General features: G+C 46.2%; 1 long non-coding RNA gene across 1 annotated transcript in view; it reads right to left on the bottom strand.

Annotated features, from left to right (window-relative positions):
• The window catches only part of LOC148525152 (uncharacterized), a 69,112-nt gene that overhangs the window by 35,583 nt on the left and 12,336 nt on the right, over positions 1-21,193 (bottom strand). Inside the window, exon 2 of the long non-coding RNA XR_015878308.1 lies at positions 4,884-5,016. This is a non-coding gene — a long non-coding RNA (uncharacterized LOC148525152). The remainder of the gene's footprint in view (positions 1-4,883; positions 5,017-21,193) is intronic.

Here is a 21,193-nt window from a genome sequence, read left to right as displayed (position 1 = left end):
TATATATATATATATATATATATATTTATATATTATATATATATATATATTAGGGGTGTGCACCGGCCACTTTTCGTGTTTTGTGTTTTGGATCTGGATCTTTCTTCGTGTTTTGGATCTGGATTGGCTTTGCCAAAACCACCCTTCCGTTTTTTGGGTTCTGGGTTTTGTGTTTTGGATCTATATTTTTTTGAAAAAAAGCATAAAAACAGCTAAAATCACAGAATTTGTAGGTTTTTCTGCTCCTATGCGATTATTAACCTCAATAACCTTAATTTCCACTCATTTCCAGTCTATTTTGAATACCTCACACCTCACAATAGTGTTTTTATGTTTAAAAGGTTGCACCGAGGTAGCTGGATGACTATGCTAAGCGACACGAGTGGGCGGCACAAACACGTGACCCATCTAGGCGTGAAACTGCAGTGGCAGACAGGATGGCATTGAAAAACTAGGCCCCAAACTGTACATAATGCAAAGAAAAAAAAGAGGTGCAAGATGGAATTGTCCTTGGGCCCTCCCACCCACCCTTATGTTGTATAAACAGGACATGCACACTTTAACAAACCAATCATTTCAGCGCCAGGGTCTGCCACACAACTGTGGCTGAAATGATTGGTTCGTTTGGGCCCCCACAAAACAAGCTGGCAATTTATCTGTCCCTGCACAAACTGGCTCTACGGAGGCAAGATGTCATCCTCATCCTCCTCATCCACCGATTCCTCACCCTCTTCAGTGTGTACATCCTCATCCTCACAGAGTATTAATTCGTCCCTGCTGGAACCACAGGTCCCTCTGTACGTTCTGGAGGCTGGTCTCCCTGGAAGAGTTGATAATTCATTTTATGAACATCATCTTCTCCACATTTTGTGGAAGCAACCTCCTACGCCTTTCGCTGACAAGGTTCCCGGCTGCACTAAACACTCTTTCGGAGTACACACTGGAGGGGGGGCAACTCAGGTAAAATAGAGCCAGTTTGTACAGGGACCTCCAAATTGCTTCTTTTTCCTGCCAGTACAGGTACGGACTGTCTGACATGCCTACTTGGATGCTGTCACCGATGTAATCCTTTAACAGACAGACGCAGGCTTGTCGCTGCTGCTTTGAGGATTCAAGTGCGGCTACAGCCCACACAATTCACAAAGACAGAAAAAAAAAAAGAATATTTTTATTGTTTGTGGAGCACACTTTGAGGGTTACACCACCCTTTAACAGACAAACGCACGCTTGTCGCTGCTGCTTTGAGGATGTAAGTGCGGCTACAGCCCACACAATTCACAAAGACAGAAAAAAGAAGAATATTTTTATTGTTTATGTAGCACACTTTGAGGGTGTCACCACCCTTTAACAGACAGACGCACGCTTGTCGCTGCAGCTTTAAGGATGCAGGTGCGGCTACAGCCCACACATTTCACAAAGACCGAAAAAAAAAGAACAATATTTTAATTGTTTGTGTAGCACATTTTGAGGGTGTCACCACCCTTTAACAGACAGACGCACGCTTGTCGCTGCTGCTTTAAGGATGCAGGTGCGGCTACAGCCCACACAATTCACAAAGACAGAAAAAAGAAGAATATTTTTATTGTTTGTGTAGCACACTTTGAGGGTGTCACCACCCTTTAACAGACAGACGCACGCTTGTCGCTGCTGCTTTGAGGATGCAAGTGCGGCTACATCGCACACAAGTCACAAACACATTAAAAAAATAGTTCTTTATTTTTTGGAGCACTTTGAGAGTTACACCACCCTTTAACAGACAGACGCACGCTTGTCGCTGCTGCTTTAAGGATGCAGGTGCGGCTACAGCCCACACATTTCACAAAGACCGAAAAAAAAAGAACAATATTTTAATTGTTTGTGTAGCACACTTTGAGGGTGTCACCACCCTTTAACAGACAGACGCACGCTTGTCGCTGCTGCTTTAAGGATGCAGGTGCGGCTACAGCCCACACATTTCACAAAGACCGAAAAAAAAAGAACAATATATTAATTGTTTGTGTAGCACACTTTGAGGGTGTCACCACCCTTTAACAGACAGACGCACGCTTGTCGCTGCTGCTTTGAGGATGCAGGTGGAATCTAGACGGGATTTGGAACCGAGGACACACTACCTCCATCAATTGTCTAAATCCCACTGCACTAATGTCGGATACCGGACGCACGTCTAACACCAACATAGCAGTCAAGGCCTCAGTTATACGTTTTGCTTCAGGATGACTGCTGTCGTACTTCATCCTCATCGCTAGGGACTGTTGAAGGGTCAATTGTTTAGTAAAAGTAGTGATGTTCCTACTTCCTCTCTGGGATGATGAACAACTCCCAGCAGCAGCAACAGCACTAGGAGGAAGTGGTTCTTGATCTTTCCCTATTTTATTTTTATCGGAGAAAGTTTGGTCCTCAATTTATGTTATATTGATATATATACGTGTGGCTAAAGCGCACACAAACACAGAAAATATTTTTTTATTTTTGCAGGAGAGTAGTGCACTTCGTGGGTTACACCACCCTTTAAGAAACGAGCCAGCCGGCTCTTTACTTATGGGACACAGGCGCACGCTTGGCGCTGCTCCTTTGTTGATGCACGTGCAGCCACAGTGCACACAAGTCACAAACACAGAAAATATTTTTTTTTTTGGTTTGGACTGGAGTGTACTTTCGGGGGTTACAGCACCCTTTAACGGTCAAGCCAGCCGGCCCTTTACTTATGACACAGGCGCACGCTTGGCGCTACTTTGTTGATGCACATGCGGCTACTGCGCACACAATTCACAAACACAGAAAATAATTTTTTTTTTGGTTTGGACTGGAGTGTACTTTGGGGGTTACAGCACCCTTTAACGGTCAAGCCAGCCGGCCCTTTACTTATGACACAGGCGCACGCTTGGCACTACTTTGTTGATGCACGTGCGGCTACTGCGCACACAATTCACAAACACAGAAAATAATTTTTTTTTTGGTTTGGACTGGAGTGTACTTTCGGGGGTTACAGCACCCTTAACAGTCAAGCCAGCCGGCCCTTTACTTATGACACAGGCGCACGCTTGGCACTACTTTGTTGATGCACGTGCGGCTACTGCGCACACAATTCACAAACACAGAAAATAATTTTTTTTTTGGTTTGGACTGGAGTGTACTTTCGGGGGTTACAGCACCCTTTAACGGTCAAGCCAGCCGGCCCTTTACTTATGACACAGGCGCACGCTTGGCACTACTTTGTTGATGCACGTGCGGCTACTGCGCACACAATTCACAAACACAGAAAATATATTATTTTTTTAGCACTTGGGGGGAGCACCCCTGATGGACAGAGCACCCCCTGGACAACACTACAGCACCCCTTTAGGACTGGGACACTGCACAGGACTTTGGAGTGGACACAGCCCCTATGGAGAACTGACTGCACAACACAGTCCAGCCAGCCCCTATGGACTTTGAAGTAGTGGACACAGCCCCTATTAACAACAGCAGCACAGCACAACACAGCCAGCCCCTATGGACTTTGAAGTAGTGGACAACAGCAGCACTACACTACGCTACACTACACAGCCCTAACTCCCACCCTCCCTCTTCACTGTCCACAGCCGAGTGAGAAAATGGCGCCGACGCGGGTACCTTATATAGGATCCAAAACCCGCGAGACTCGGAAGGCGGGATGATGACGTTTTGCCTCGATTTCAGATCCGAGTCAGGCGGGAAAAGTCGAGCCTGATTCGGATCGGACTCGGATCGGGGGGGCTCGGGGGGGTTCGGATTTCAGAAATCCGAACCCGTTCACCCCTAATATATATAAATATATATATAGTATATGATTGGTATATACTGTAAGTATATATATATATATATATATATATATACACAAAACCTTCTTGATATCTATAATAATACTTGAAAATTACAATCATTGGGCCTGATTCAGAGCCGTTCGCTATTTGCGGTCGTTCGTTCAAAAACAAGGGGTGGCTATTCAAATGATCCGTTCGCAAATTGCAGTCTGTTCACACCTCTAAGTCTGAACGAGCGAACAAAACATACGCTTGTTTTTTTGTTGAAAACGCCCCCTGGCCGCTCGCACCATACGTCATGTCCGCTATTTATTAGATTAATCGAGTACATCGACCAGCGTATGAACTGCTCGCTATTCTTGTGGTTGGTTTTTGCTACCACAATCTTGCGAGCAGTTCTGGCTATAAAATAACCCAGTGACGTGGTCAATGACGCTGCTGTATTAATTATGCACACCCATAAAATGCCCGTTTTGACCTTTAAGCACGCCTGCGTTCGGATCTCCACTCCCCATTTTCAGGCACCTTCCCCTGTTACCACCCACATACGCCTCATTCTGTCACTCAAAATAGCAGGCATTCGCTATATTGCGAGCACATGAATTTCGGCCGCACTGACTGGTTCGCGCATGCGTATAACGATCCGTACGCATGCGCAGTTGTGCGAACATCGCTCGGAACGAGCGTACTGCCGCTAGCGAGTGGCTCTGAATGAGGGCCAAAGTTGCTGGCAAATGAAACAAGAATGTCGCCATTTAATTTGTGACCAAAACAGAAGTTGAGCTAGGCACTCCCCTGGTGCCCCCTTGCCCAAACATTCCCACTTTACATCATCCCATCTCACTTCGCTAATAAAATTAAAATCTGAAGTCTCAGCACATTGATTATTAGCATTATTAATTATTAGTGCTACAAGTAAAGCTGTCACAACTGTCTAAACGATCATTGTCTCATGACTTGCATTTTTATCTCCTGTTTCACATTCGGCTCGGTGTCATGTTTTAGCTCAAGTTAAACTAAGAAGACATTTTTGTATGAATTATCATCGAGTACATCTGTAAAGATTCAAAGAGCTTAAACTGGGAACTAGACAGACTTTACCCCTGTGTGTCCTGGCACGATATCGCTCACAGTCTTCCTGGCATCATCTCATTAGCTCCTTTTTAATTTATTGAAGTAATTTTGAACTGTTTGTTTCAGGGTCTTCCCAATATTCAGACATCACTGCATCAGCCTGTGTAGAAAATTAAAAAACAAAGACCTCAACAAAAAGCATGTTTACCTGCTGGTCCGCTCAGCACGTTGGAGAGACATGTGAAATTGACTACCTAATGAGTCAGGAGTTAGCTCAGTAGTAGAAAAGGAAGGAAATAAAAAGACTGACTGATAGAAGCTGATCCAGATGGGAGCTGCACTATAATATTACAGCACAGCATCTCACAGCATAGGCTTTAGCACAAGCCCAGATTTCATAGTAAATCACAGCACTGAAAGACTTACTTGGCCGTAGACCAGATCCCCTCTGTGATCATTAATTAGCATCCCAACTTCTTTGTTGTATTTGATCAGAACATTAAAACTTGGGTGTTCCAACATGGTGATAAAAAAATATATTAACCACAAAAGAATTTCCAAATAATTTAATCAGCCGTGCCGATAAACGGCAAATATATTTGAACTCCCTCTAGCTGCTTTAGCTATTTTGTTTCTCTGCACATGTAATATTTTGAATAACGTCAGGACAATAATAATTGTGAATTAAAGGCTCAGCCCTAGCGTGTCAGTATGCATTGTCATGTCCATTAAGCATGATGTTAGGGAACATTTGAAAAACATAAATCTTGTTACAGCATAGTACAACAAAGCCAATAAATAGCTTCCTTTTCCATGTCTTTTTACATAATTATATCATTTTAACATAAGCCCTAACACATGGGAATTTAGATTTTAAGCATAACAGAGCTGTAAAAATAAATGATAACATAAAATATATATCTGTATGTATCATTGACTAACAAGGAGCATGGAATCAGTTTGAAGCTTCGCAGACGGCAATAGAACACGTACTTATAAAACATTCTAAGCTGCCGCCAGTACTGAGTGCACGGTGTGTATGTAATTTGTAGGGTCATTATGTGAAACTGTATTGGAGTGCATAGCACCATGTAAAAATACGTGCCCATTCTTAAAACAATATACATTAGTATATGTCGATTAAGCTGAATACAGAACCCTAATGTTACAGTAACTTCAGAGGAAATTATTAACAGACCTGGGCGCATATTATATAACAATCTGTTTTTAAGTAACATCAAGGACGTATTTCTTGGCGTGTAGTTACCGCCAAGTCATTTATCTTGACAATTTCCCAGGATTCATTCGGAAAATACAATGGCAGATGAATACAGAAAGCATGCTGGTAGATTTTATAATGGGTTAAGCTTAGCATGCAGACTGTAAGGATATGCAGTAACGATTTGGAAGTGCAGCAGGTATTAAAAGTGAACTGCTTACATCCATTCTATAGCCAAGATTGCAATAAAAGCTGTTCTCCCTGAGACTGATGAGGAGGATGAAGCTGAGGGATTTAGTTATTGAAGGCCTGAAGACGAAATGCCATGCTGTTCAGGAGTAAATTGTAGTAAGAAAACTACCTACAGCAGCGTTCTAATGTAGGGTCAGGAACTCATCTTGGCATTTCCCATATACCAGGAAGGCACGTTCAGCTTACATGCTCAGTTTTTAAATACATTGTTGAAGTTATATTTTTATTTTTGTATCATAGTGCATTAATGTATTTTATGTTTTCCAAATGCAGCTCGAAAAGTCTATAAAAACTATAAATAAATAATAAGAATATATTAAAAGGGAAATTGGCTTCTCTTCCACTTGCATATTTAAGTAGAGGGATTAAAGCTGCTAAGAAGGTTATAAAATGCACTACCAGTAGGGGGCAATGTGCAACCCTTATGCTTAAACGGTATAATATATTAATTGAACAATACAGTTTATAAAACATACTAGGGCAGAATTCATATACGTCATACATATGTGCATATTGTATACATTTTTTATTAAAATGGCATTTGATGAAAGTGTAAAGGATAAACAGCACCCGTCCCATAGAAACACTATGTACCAGTTCCCTTTCTGCTATATTTTCTACCTATGAAATTCCCATTTAACTTTCCTACTCCAGTAATACTCCTGCCGCAGTCAGTACAAAGCAGAAATAGATCAGATATAAAGTGAGTATAAACTCCACTTGCTGTAATCTAGGTGAGAGCAAGTACTGTGCATGTCGTCAATGCTGAGCTTCCAGTGTGAGTGATAGGAGTAATTGCTAGTTATGTACAGTAAGTGTAAGCAGTCTTCATTACTAACAGCATTTTGTAGCAGATGTGTTTTCTAAGCATTTTAAACTGTGTTAAAAAGAACCTTGTGAAACATTTAGTAATGAAGAAAAGCATATGGTGTTACTACGATACTGTTTTGTGTCTTCCATGCTCCTTTGACAACCCTAAATGTGTCCCTACTGTACATGTCACCCATTGAGATGTCATGTAGATGTCGTACTGCAAAGGATTCTGGGTAGTGACCTACAAACGAGCATGAGTATATGTCAGCTTTAGTGCCCACCTGTGCTTAATTAATGTGAACTGTTGAAGTGCAGCTCGCCTGCCCAACACTAGCAGGGAAAGTATACAATAGGGTATTAGACAATGAGAGCCTGAAACCTTAGAACGCTGATGCAGGTGTCTTCTTGCATGGCTATGACAGCATGACTGAAATACGTGTGTTCATTAACACCTCTTATGATATGAGAGAGAGCTAGGGAGCACGACATTGTTACACCTACTTAGTCTAACTCAGTGGAATTTTTATAGACCATTTTTAGCTGCATAAGGATGAAGTCCTTAGTGTAGCCTTTAGTACATGGCCAGTGTCCTGAAAGGGTGTTATGCTCACTCATCATCAAATAATGTAATTTCTCATTTGTTCCTTTCTCTTGTTCCACCAAATCCCTCTGTGCGACTGCTGCTCTATAATAAAGCAGCTTGAATTACGGTACATTAAACCTACAAAAACGTGGGAAATATCAGAAATATTTCTCCTATTATGTGTTTTATGAGTGTGTGGCACATGTTCACTGCCAGGACATTTGGGTTATAGCTGATCACCTGGTTCTTCTGCCAGAAGTTGGTTTTACAAGGTTTTAAATATCATTTAAATAGAGACACAATTATGAAATAGTAACCCTACTCCTGCAGTGTGAAAAAAAAGTCCTCTTGGAAAGTTCAGTAAGTGACAATCCAATTTCACACAATATACCAAGCTTAAAATAGCCGAGAAGCACTCCGCACCTCCTCTCCCAGTGCTAGTATTATTATCATGACCAAAGGCAGGGAGAAGACCCTTGTTATTTGTCAGCTTTAGCTGAACTATAATTCCCAGCATTCCCAAAGTCACAGTTCAGCGATAACTGAAGAGAATTTGTTTTTCTGAGTTTGATTTCCCGGGGAGGGCTGACAAGATGCTGGAAGCTCTCCACCAGGTCTCCTTTTATTTCACAGATGAGTATTGGCACTGAGGGATTGGCATCACTTCCCTTTGTATGCCAATTGGCATACAAAGCAATGCTTAGCTACTGAAAAATAGCGGTGTAGTTTTTTTACTGGGGTCATGGGCCCACTGAATAGTGATTTAGTGATTTTAGTACAGTAAGACAATGTTGCAGATCAATTAGATTTATTCGCCATCAGGTCACTATTGTTGCATATTTCATTCTTATGGCGGTATCCAAATAGCTCCCAACATTGCTCAGGCGCTAATAGATACCCCGGGGCAATCCAATTAGCCCCAAAGTCTGGTCCATCGCTGGCACTTATCAGGGAGTTTTTGTCGAGACCTGATGGGTCCCGAAATATAATCCTTGAAAAGTGCAGTTTTGTCGCCAGCGCAATGACGAAAACACACAGGTCCGTGAACTTATCAAGAATCCTATGTGTTTTCTGGCATGTTTTCCAATTTGTTCGTCTGAACAAATAGGATAGGGTTAAAAAAAAATCCCCATTTTTCGCCCACGAAAAAATATCAGGGCTAATTGGCCCTAAATCTGAGGTTTTGTAAAATATCACAAACACAATGTTTATACATATGGATAATTAATATCACACTTTAACCCAAATTCTCTCAATGAAAATTTTGGAAAAAATCAGTCAATCGTATTTCTCAGCAGCTTTTTATTTAACATACAGCACCTGTCAGCTGACCTGATTTAACTGGAACAGCGTTGTCTCTGTATCGTTGTCCCACCCACAAACAGCTTCCTTCCTTGGTGGAGGAATGGTATATAGTATGCACTACAGCTCTGCACAGCAGAGAGTTGTATGATCCTGCCAGTGGTGCGCACAGCATTAAAGAGATGTTTCGTGGGTGGATAATTTGTGACATGGCTTAACTGGGGAGGTAACATAGCATTGTATACAAAGTAATTTATCAACAGAACTGCGTCAGTACACAGTGGCCAATGTATGTCTAAACTATCATTGTGTTACCTAGAATCATATTTACCAAAATTCCACAATTGTTGATGCATATTGCAGCGATAATAAATTAAATAGTGCTGAAATTTACCATTAATCAAAGACATGGTCAGAGGCTCTGGTAGGAGTCCATTCCTGCAATGTCTTCAAAGTTTGGACCCTACTGCACATGGTCTTGCAGAGATTGCCTGCAAGGGATTATTTCAAATATCACTCTACCAAAAAAAACGTTGCATTGTGTAGTCAGAGGCATCACCGAGTTTGGTGACACCTGGTGCAGCACTCATGTGTCCCTTGCACGTGTGAAAGGGTTTGTAGTCAATGTGCCATGCCCCCGTTGTCGTCATGCTGGGGGCTTGCCCAATGCTCTGGGAGCTGATGGGAAGCCTCTCTTAGCACAGTGTAGATGACGCGCGCATGCACGCATCATCCATCACTGCTATCAGCACTGCTTGGTGACACTATTCGAGGGGGTGACACCAAAATAGTAGAGCAGCTCTGCTACTTTGGTGTCATCCCCTCGAATAGTATCACCTGGTGTGACTGGTGTCACCCGTAACCCCACACCCCCCCAATGACACCACTCTGTTTAGTTCACAGAGGCGTAACTAGAATGGGTGCAGGATGTGCGGTGCACACGGATCCTTGGGTCCAGGGGGCCCACACTGCACACCTAGCACCCATATAGTGTTTTACTTACCTGTCCGTAGTCTTCAGAGTGCTGCTCTGCAGTGCCGGGCCGCTGACTCGCACATGCGCAGTCTGATGTCCCCAAGAATAAGGCATGGGCGCCATTTTCCAGGAGACCCGCGCAGTCGATTCTGGCACCAAGCCAGAATTTGCAGCGCCATCAAAGAGGGGGGCCCTTTAAAACACCCCTGGTAGTTTATATACTTCAATGTCTGCATTTTATAATTTAGCTGTTCCCATTGAAACCTTTCTGAGATACTGTAACTGCTGAGGTTTGCCCTTTTTAAATGCTAGAGATACTGAAATTTTGCAGGTATCCCGTGAAAACTGCTGTTTCCCACAAAAATGTATTTTGATAAACATGCCCTCTAATGTTATAAATATGGACATGTCCCTATCCCTGTTCCCTCAGGAGACATATGTGTAACATTAGTAACCAACTGTATATTAGGTATGTTTTTCCCTCTAAAAACAGGTAACTTTTTTCTTTGCTTATGTTTCCTGCATTTGGTCGCCCAGAATCCCTGAGATCTCATGCAGAGCATTGCAGCAGGTGTGAGTGCAGTGATACACACAGTCATACACCAAACTGCACTGGTGGTCTCACACCAATCTCACTTTGTAAAAATTATTCTTTTATCAACATATAAAACATTATATAATTGGATATTGTGACTAGAATACTATGCTTATAACGAGGCAGCTGTAATGGAGGCAGCAAAAATATGAGATATGGTAAGAACTTACCCTTGTTATCTCTATTTCTACGAAGTCCATAGGGTTCCACAGGATACCTTGGGGTATAGGTGTGACGTCAGTCGCAGGGCACCAAAGAGTTAAGCTTTCAGCCTCCCAGGATGCACTAGGTCCCCCTCCTATACCCCGCCCCCGGGCCAAGGCACCTCAGTTAGTTACCAAGCCATAGGCCGGAGGAGGAGAAGGAAGAGAGAGAACAAAGATCTGGACACATACAAGAATCACATTCTCACCAGAGGGAGACGGAAAACCGGTGACCAGAGCAAAGCCCATCTGCAGCACAGGTGCGACAGGGCGGGAGTCCTGTGGAACCCTATGGACTTCGTAGAAATAGAGATAACAAGGGTAAGTTCTTACCATATCTCATATTTTCTACTTCAGGGTCCATAGGGTATCCACAGGATACCTTGGGGATGTCCCAAAGCAGTATCCTTTAAGGGTGGGGACGCTCCTGTGCAGAAAGGAGAATCCGCCGCCCGAAGGAAGCATCCTGAGAGGCGAAGGTGTCAAACCTGTAATACCTCACGAAGGTATGGACAGAAGACCACGTAGCAGCCTTGCAGATCTGAACTGCCGAGGCACCACGTCGAGCTGCCCACGAAGGACCCACAGACCTAGTGGAATGAGCCTTCAGAGAAGGAGGGACCGGTAGGCCTTCATGAAGATAAGCTTCAGAAATAGCCATACGGATCCAGGCTGCCAAAGTTTGCTTTGAAGCAGGCCAACCCTTTTTACAGAAGCCATAGAGGACAACAAAGCGTCCGACTTCCTAAACAAAGAAGTGCGGTCCACATAAGTCCTTAAGGCCCGCACAACATCCAAAGAGGCCTCACCCACGGAAAGACCCGGTGAGTTAAAGGCCGGAACAACTATTTCCTCGTTAACCTGAAACTGGGAAACAACTTTGGGAAGAAACTCGGGCCGAGTGCGGAGCACTGCCCTGTTCCCATGAAAAACCAAGAAAGGGGGTCTACAAGAAAGAGCCCCTAACTCAGAAACACGTCTGGCTGAAGCAACGGCCAGAAGGAAAACAGTCTTAGCTGTTAGCCATTTAATATCCACTGAGCCCAGTGGTTCAAACGGCGGTCCTTGGAGAGCCCTCAGGACCACAGCCAAATCCCAAGGCGCCACAGGTGGAACAAAGGGCGGCTGAATACGGAGAACACCTTGCATAAAGGTGCGCACATCCGGGATTGTAGCAATCCTACGGTGAAACCAGACAGATAGGGCCGAAACCTGTACCTTCAAAGAAGCAAGGCGAAGCCCATGATCTAGTCCCGCTTGCAGGAAGGCGAGAATCCGAGACAGACGAAACTCCAGCGGTGCATAACCTCTCGGTCGACACCACTGGAAGAACGTATTCCACACGCGATGGTATATCCTCGCGGAAGACGGTTTCCGAGCTCGTAACTTGGTACGCACCACAGAGCTGGCAAACCCCCAGGACCTCAGCATGGCCGTCTCAACAGCCACGCCGCCAAAGACAGCCGAGTCAGGTCCGGGTGAAGACAAGGACCCTGAGACAGAAGGTCCGGTCGTAGCGGCAACCGCAGAGGACTGTCCACGGACAGACCCTGAAGGTCTGAGAACCAGTGCCGTCTGGGCCACGCGAGAGCTATCAACAGGAGCGTCCCTCCTTCCTGTTTGAATTTCCGGATTACCCGTGGAAGAAGGGAGACCGGAGGGAACAGGTATGCGAACCTGAACGTCCACCGGACGGACAGAGCATCCACCAGAGACGCCCCTTCGTCTCTTGTGCGAGACCCGTACACCGGCAACTTGTTGTTGTGCCGGGACGCCATGAGGTCGATTTCTGGAAGACCCCACCTGTCCACCAGTAGTTGAAAAACGTCCGGGTGCAGGGACCATTCCCCTGGATGAACGTCCTGGCGACTTAGAAAGTCCGCCTCCCAATTTAGCACTCCCGGGATGAAGACCGCTGATATGGCCGGAAGATTGCGCTCCGCCCAAACCAGGATCCGAGAGACCACTACGAGAGCCGCCCGACTGCGAGTTCTCCTTGCCTGTTTATGTAGGCCACGGTGGTAGCATTGTCCGACTGGACCTGCACCGGGAGACCCTGGAGAAACCGCTGTGCCTGCAGGAGAGCATTGAAGACCGCACGGAGTTCCAAGATATTTATTGGAAGCTCCGCTTCTGTCGGTGTCCACCTGCCCTGGAACAAGTGTGGACCCGAAACTGCTCCCCAGCCCCGAAGACTGGCGTCCGTTGTCAACAGGACCCAATTTGGAACCCAGAACGGACGTCCCTTGTTGAGGTGGGTCGTCTTTAACCACCACGCAAGGGACAGGCGAACCTCCAGGGTGAGCACAATCGTCTGGAACTTCAGAGACTGAGGCAGCCCGTTCCACTTGGACAGGATCAGGTGCTGCAGAGGTCTAGAGTGAAACTGGGCGTATTCCACCATGTCGAACACCGACACCATGGAGCCCAGTAACCTCATCGCCGAGTGTAAGGACACCCGGCAGCTGTGCAGACAACTGCGCACCCTTGACTGTAAAGCAGAGATCTTGTCCTCCGTCACGAAGATCCTTTGCTGTCCCGAGTCCAATAAGGCTCCAAGATGCAGAATCCTCCGAGACGGGATTAGAGTGGACTTCTGCCAGTTGATTAGCCAGCCGTGCCGTTGCAGCAGTGCAATGGTCAGGTCCAAGTGGTGTAACAGGAGCTCTGGAGATCCTGCCACCAATAACAGGTCGTCCAAGTACGGCAACATGCGGACTCCTTGCAGCCGCAGAGAAGCCGCCATGACCGCCATAGCGTCCTGTATGTCCAACACCATGTAGTCCCCAGGTTCCAGCGCCAGAATGATGGACCATAGGGTCTCCATCCGAAACTTCGGGACCCGCAAAGACTTGTTGAGTGCTTTGAGGTTGAGAATCGGACGATATGACCCATTGGGTTTCTGTACCAAAAATAGATTTGAATAGAAACCCTGGCCCCTCTGGGAGAATGGAACAGGCACTATAACTCCAGCCTGGAGCATAGTGTGCAATACCTTCCGCAGCTCCGTAGCCTTGTTCCGGTCTGATGGTAGACCCGTGGTGAAGAATCGAGCCGGGGGTCTGTGCCGGAAGGAGAGGGCGTACCCATGAGAGACCACCTCCAGAACCCAAGTGTCTGTCGTAGTGAACGACCAACACCGGGAGAACTGCAGCAGGCGGCCTCCCACCCTGGGATCCCCCAAGGGGAGACCCGGACCGTCGGGCCGCAGGCTTGTCATCTGGCTTGGGGGCCGGACGTCTGGTACTCCATGCCTGTTTCCGGGGCTTGACCGATTTCGTAGGGCCAGCCTGTCGAGGAAACGACTGTGGTTTGGGCCTGCCCTGGGCCCTAGATGACCGAAAGGACGATGGTCCAGAACCAGAAGGAGCAGCGGCCGACGGGAGACAAGCAGATTTGGCTGCCGCCAGCGTGGCCACAATCTTATCCAGATCCGGACCGAAGAGAACTTCTCCGGTAAACGGCAATGCTTCCAGACCTTTCTTGGATCTGCGCCCGCCTTCCAGGATCGCAGCCACAAGGTGCGACGAGCAGCTACCGCTGCTGAAGAAATTCTAGACACCAGAGTACTAATGTCTAGAGCCGCCTCGTTGATGTAGGTGGCCGAATCACGGAGATTGCCAATCAACTCCGCTTGTTCGGCCGGACAGTCGGATTCAAAAGAAGCCTCTAATGAATCCGCCCAGCGCTCCATCGCTCTGGCAACCCAGCAAATGGCCATAGCCGGCCGTACTGCCCCCCCTGCAAGGGAATAAGCGGACTTCAGGCAGATTTCTACCTTGCGGTCCGTAGCATCCTTAAGGGAGGACATGGATGGCATCGGCAATGTGGCACTACGGACAAGACGGGTCACGTGAGAATCCACCTGTGGAGGGGATTCACACTTAGCAAAATAATTATCCGCGAACGGATAAGCCACCGCCAGGCGTCTCTGCGGCTGGTATCTTTTGCCAGGTTGTTTCCACGCCTCCTCTAAATGGTCCACCAACTGACCCGAAAGAGGAAAGACTGTGGCATCGCCCTTCACATCTTTGAAAAAGGCATACTTAGATTTAGCCGCTGGGGGAACTTCGTCCTCAATCACCAAGGCTGTGCGGACCGCCCGAATAAGTCCAGGAATATATACTTTGGACTTAGCATCAGCGTCCTTAGTATGGAAAGGTTCCTGATCGTAAGGATCCAGAATCTCCCCATCATCAGACGTCCCTTCGTCATCCTCATAAGGAGCGGACAGAGACGCCACCGGCCTTTTATGAGGCCGCATCACAGACTCCCCTTGCAACACATCCGACAAGTGCTGTAAAGAACTCGTCAGGGAGTTAACCCACGCTGGCTCCTGAGAACCCGGGAGCGGGGAAATAGGGAGACTGTGGGGTACCACCAATTGTCGTGGGAACCCCTGCATGGGTGACGACACCACAGACTGCTGGGACAAACCCATCGGAGTAAACGCGGGCTGCGGAGCTAACTGGCCCACTAAAGCTGTTAACGCCTGAGCAAAACAAGCCCAGGGCGGCTCCTGTACCGGTGCTGTAACCGTAATAGGCCGCGCCATGGACAAACACTGCTGGCAAAGGCCCTCCGCGCTACCCTCCCCCTCCGCTAACGGTACTTTGCACGTGGTACACTGTAGCCGGAGGGGAAAATCACTTTCAGACATGATGGCACCACGTATGTGACCTCTCTCACCAATTAAGTATTAAATAGGCGAGAGACCACCCTGCAGCACCGCACCGCAAGGGCTTTAGCAGAAAGAACAGGGACAGTAATAAAGCTGACAGTTTAGAGAAGAATAGTTACAGGCAGCGCTAGCACAGTCACATACAATGCAGAGAAATAACAATTCCTGCACTAACAGCGCTGATCACTCAACTACACAGACACAGGGCCTGGTAGGACACAGCGCTGCATACACAGACCTGAGCCACAGCGGAGGAGAGGTATGCGGGGGGACCCAGACCATGATGCTTCCTTCCAGACTTCCAGCAGCGTTCACCATGCGTTGCAGAGAAGATGGCCGCCGAGGAGCAGAGAGAAGCTGGCCTGGGGGAGGAGCGCTGACACAGGACCAGTTTGCACAGAGCAGAGAGGGCTGTGTGCAGCGGGGGAGGCGCCGGCTGTGAGACAGGGAAGGCGCGCTCCCCTGGCATGCATTTAACCACTGGGACGCCGCAGCGCTACCGCTCTGCTGCGGTCCGCTGTCCCAGGGGGTAGTGGAAGCGCAGGTTGGTCGCCTGGCTCCACGCTGCAGCCAGTCCCCAGGGAGCCCCCTGCCTGGGGACTTAGGACCATGTGATCAGCGGGGACCCACCGCGGGACCCCGCTGCTTACCTCTGTCCCCCTTGAATCCGGCCATGGTCCGGAGCATCTGGGGTCACCGCTAGCTGTGACCCCAGACGCCCACCAGCATCCCCGGATCAGTACCGGCGTTCTGGTACCGGCGGGGTGTAGGGAAGACAGCATGGACGTCAGGACTGACTGTCCATGCTGTTCATCCAGATGTGCAGCCACAGCTGCATGAAGAAAAAGCTTCAGGGGCTCTTCTAGCCCCCACTCCAACAGGTGCACCCGACTCCGGCCGGGCACCAAACTAAACTGAGGTGCCTTGGCCCGGGGGCGGGGTATAGGAGGGGGACCTAGTGCATCCTGGGAGGCTGAAAGCTTAACTCTTTGGTGCCCTGCGACTGACGTCACACCTATACCCCAAGGTATCCTGTGGATACCCTATGGACCCTGAAGTAGAAATAATGGATATTTATTTCAAAATTCAATTTTGTTGAAGCTAAAGTCTAAATTTACAATGTAAACAACTGTTATAGCATTTTGTGTAAAAATGAATAGAGATGCTTTTCAGATGCCTCTTCAGGCATAGGATAGATACTGTATACTGTAACCTCTGAATACAAATGTATATTCATTAGACAATACAGGCCAGCACCCAGTTGTTGCGATTACATTTACATTACATCATTAGCCCAAGCTGATCTGCCTGTGTATCCCACTGTACTCACTCTCCAGGGCCTTTGACCCTGAGCCAACTGGACGGCCACCTAGAGATCCAAGGTTTCAGGTGTGAAGTAAACATGGAGGGCCTGATTCTGAGACGCACGCAATACGGGCGCAATGCCAATGTTCATGTACTGTAGTTGAGTGATTATTTGCAACTGTGAATGCGTGAAAAATTCTGGAGACCCCTACGACGCATGCGTTACACAGAGATTGTACGCACAAAGGGGCTGTTGCATCGATTCAGATCGTATCACAAAGGTGGTGGAAAAGTGATGGGCATTCCTGGGTACTGACTGGGTGGTGGTTATTAGTGCACACAAAAATTGGTCCGTTCAGTGCGCATATTATGGGAGTGTTGCGGGCGTGTCAATGCAAATGGCTGCATTCACAGATACACAGCTGCACTCATAGGAGACCACAGTCAGATAGAGAATCCTCGCCTGCCTTAGGACGCTAAACGTCAGCATCTCAGATCCTTGCACATTCAGCCACATGAATGTACACAAGGGAATAAGTTTAAGCGGCAGCTGCATAATCTCGCAGACGGGCGACAGCCTATAGACGCTGCTATGTGTGCTTTTGTGTGCAACAGAATCAGGTCCTGAGTGACACAATGGTCAAAAATAGGTAAAAGCTAACAAATCTTACAGCTGCTATGTGTTACCATTAATAAGGGACTGCTATGGCCGGTGGAAACCCTTATATGTAGTGTACAGTAAAGAAAAACTTCTATTGCTGGCAAAAACATATATTTTCACCTTTTGATAAGATGCCCATAAATTGCAAACCATAATTGGGAAACAAAGATCAATTTGCAGTATTGATATCCTAGACCCATATATAGAGATATTTTTGTATGGTGTGTGTAGCGGGGAAATTAATGAAACATCCCAACTTTCATTCCTCAGTTTTCCAACTCAATAGATGTGTGGCTAAACCCTGCAATATGTTATGGGGAAAAACAAAAACTAAATAGGAATAAGGGGTCTATTCATTAGGTTAATTATCGTGGTATCCTCTCCGGGGCCCACATCAGCTGTAACCAAATTGAGTGACACCACTGTGTCAGACCACTCTCAGTCAATCAGCGGCCACACCCACCACCACCAGGGGTGCAGGGAAGATCCCTCTGTTTTCAGTCCAGGGTTAGTTGACCCTCAGGAGCAAGGATCCCCATTTTGGGGGGGTCCCCACTTTCTAAGGATTGCCAACCCTGGGCTGACCAGTTTGGGGCTGGTTTTCATTATGGCAGGGAGACCCCATGCTGTGTGTCTCCATGCTATAGTGTAAGCCCACCGGCTGGTACCCCATGTATATTTTCTCCAGTTTTTCCTATACCAGAACAGGCCCAGAGGTCCAAGGCTGGTTATGCTTTTTTGAGGGGAACGCCACGCCGTTTTTTTTTTCCTTAATTAATGGAACCTATAGCGCAGAAGCACTGCACAGATCACACTGATCTGTGCAGTGCTTCTGCTGAGCAAGCTGCTAAGAAGGTGGTGTACCTGTATTTTTAACTTTTTCTTTGGGACGAGTTTGCTCCATTTACGATCATGTTTGCAAACACGATTCTTGGTAAATCCCTGTTTTGTATTCCTGTCTATGGAAAGTACTTGCACCTGTTTTGATGGTGTACTAACTTGTATTTGTGTGTTCATCTGTGTCTTGCAGATCGGATCGTCTATTGATATCCTTCTTTGCCTTTCGTGAATCTCCATGTTTGAAAATCAAGGGAAACACGCCCAAGAATGGAATATCGGACAGACACGACTCTTAGTTAATATACCCCCTTTTATTTTATTTTTAAATCTCTTTTTTAAACATTTAGAAATGAAAACACAGACATTAATATATAATACAGTATATAGCTTTTGTATACAGTAACTTTTGTATAGCTTTCTATTTTTTTCACTGATAGGAATGTCCGCGACAGCCTACTGCTATTGTAAAAAAAAAGAATACAAATAAATAATGAAAATAAATAGTGGAGGACCTCCCACCACCCAATTGTTAACAAATAAACATGTTCCATCCAATTATGAATTCTACCTGGAGCTCCATAGGCTTAGAGCAGAAATCAACTACTGTGAGATTATGGGCCTGATACAGAGACATACACTATTGCAGACGCGATTACAGTTTTGTTTGCGGAAATGTAGCGGCGGTAATACGCAAATGCTATTTTCAGCCTTCCCCTTCTGTACTAGCGTGAGCTGGAATGTGCAAGCCCTGGGTCGCCCACTTCCAATGTCAATGGACATTGTATTTATGCCAGTGGTTCTAAACAAGCCACCATCGGCGTATCATTGCGTTCAACATGAATACTTGCACCAGCCCTAGGCAGGTACAGTGTCTTTGGCTAACCATGACCCCTGTGGCTGAAAACGCCTATGGGATGGCCTATGTTGCCACCTTCCAGTCACCACCCAGACACACCCACGGCTTTGCCTCGCTGTTCTTAATGCCAACGATCGCGTATGCAATAGCGTACACTCAGGGGAGCACATGCGCCTTTATTCTTTCTAAATTCTTTGCACGTGCGCAGTAACAAATAATCACTCACCTCCGCCAACATCGGCACTGCGTATACTGCTGAATTAGGCCCTATTTGCATAGGTTCCTATTGCGCTAAATTGAATCTGCCCCTTTAAGTCTTGTTTGGTTCCATCAAGTGAATCTATTTATCTATTTCTATGGGCTCTATTTATTAACATTATTTTTACTAAAATAAAGTGAAAAAGGGTGTTTTAACACCCTTTTCACATTATTTTAGTATCACATATAGTTACTAAAGGGCAATTGGAGTAGAATTCGTAAAATTCTATGCCAACCCCTAAGTATCACTTATTTTTAGTAAGCAGATCGCACTTCCCATAATGGTAATGGGAAATGTGATCTGGCCAAAGTGACTAAAAGTAAAATGTGAAATAATATCGGGGAAGTGGCATTATCCAGGATCTCCCCCGGTTACCGGACTCCTGCTCCGCTCTGATGGGGAGAGCAGAGCCCAGAGCCGGCCCCAGTAATCATCTGTATGGTCTAAACAGGCCACATGCTGATTCACTGTAAAAAAAAAAAAAAACTTTCCTGACTCCAGGGACCGGAGTTCGGGGTTCCGGTGATGTCCTCTCTCCGTTAAGCTGATCTCCCATGTTGCACTGCGGCTCGGTCATCACCTGACAGGGTCCCAGTGCAATATGGGAAGTAGGCTGACCGGAAGACATGGAGGACATCACCGGAGCTGAAATCATGCAGGTGAATGTAATTAAGGGTGAGGGGGGGTCGCGGGGGGAGAAGAGGGGGTACGCTGGGGGTCCGCAATCGCGGGGGCTGGGCTTGGCAATGGAGACAGGGCTTAGCGTCGGGGGGTAGCAGCGGCGGACGGTCAGCGAATGCGCGGGGCACTAGTCACGGTATTTTTTTGCAAAAATACCGTGACTAGTGTGCGGAGGGGATTCGCAGGGACAGAGCTTTCTCGCAAGCTCTGTCCCTGCAAGGGATTTGTAGTAAATCCCTGTGATATTGCCTGAATTTGCAATGCGAATTCAGTCGGTAATGTCACACTACAATCTGCATTCCCAATGCGGATTGTAGTAAATAGAGCCCTGTGTGTGAGAACTTTTTGCATAATACACCTGGAACTAACAGGCACGTGACAGGCATGTGCCAGGAGATGAGAAACGTTTTGAAACTGTTTGGTAAAATATATATACCTTATTCAGCAATTGGATGTAAAACTCAGAACTTTCCTTCTGCGGGATTTGTCTTTAAGAGTTCACAGTCCTACCCCTATGACACCAAATGCTTAAATACATGACCATTATTACCCCTGTTCTATTCACAAATTATCAATTACACAAAATGCTAATTTACAATACAGATCAGAATAGGAAATTAAATGGGTACTTGAATAATGCATTTCAGGACGTTTGTACTGGAAACAGCCTATATGCCAGGAACCTCAATTCGTTCATCTCTACTCATAAAGATACTGTTGTTTCAACCTAAAGCAGATTCCTCCTTTAGGATCCAGGTTTACTTTTTTGTTCCAATACTCTATTCTGGAGACCAGCTCTCAAGGTCATTTCTCTAGAGTATTGAACGTTTAAAAAGAGCTAAAATAAAATATTCAAGAGATTTCTCTGGCTGGTATTCCATGTGCTGAATGTAAGGATAGAAAGATCTTTCCTCCTGTTTTTCTCTGGTCGTCATCAGTTTTAGCTTTAAAAGGAACATTCCAATAAACCGACAATAAAAACAGTCTAAAAGCCCTGTTCCTTTTTATCACAGGTTTTATATTCTTTTTCCTTTGTGTTATAAAAGGGGATTTTATGCAGGTGAAAAGTTCCAGACTGAGAGGGCTGGAAACTAAATCCTTAAATCTTATGA

This window comes from Taudactylus pleione, unplaced genomic scaffold (assembly GCF_031769625.1).
Source record: "Taudactylus pleione unplaced genomic scaffold, aTauple2 ptg000111l, whole genome shotgun sequence".
NCBI classification, from domain to species: Eukaryota; Metazoa; Chordata; class Amphibia; order Anura; family Myobatrachidae; genus Taudactylus; species Taudactylus pleione.
Note: the sequence above shows the minus strand (reverse complement) of the source record. Positions and strands in the feature narration are given on the sequence as shown.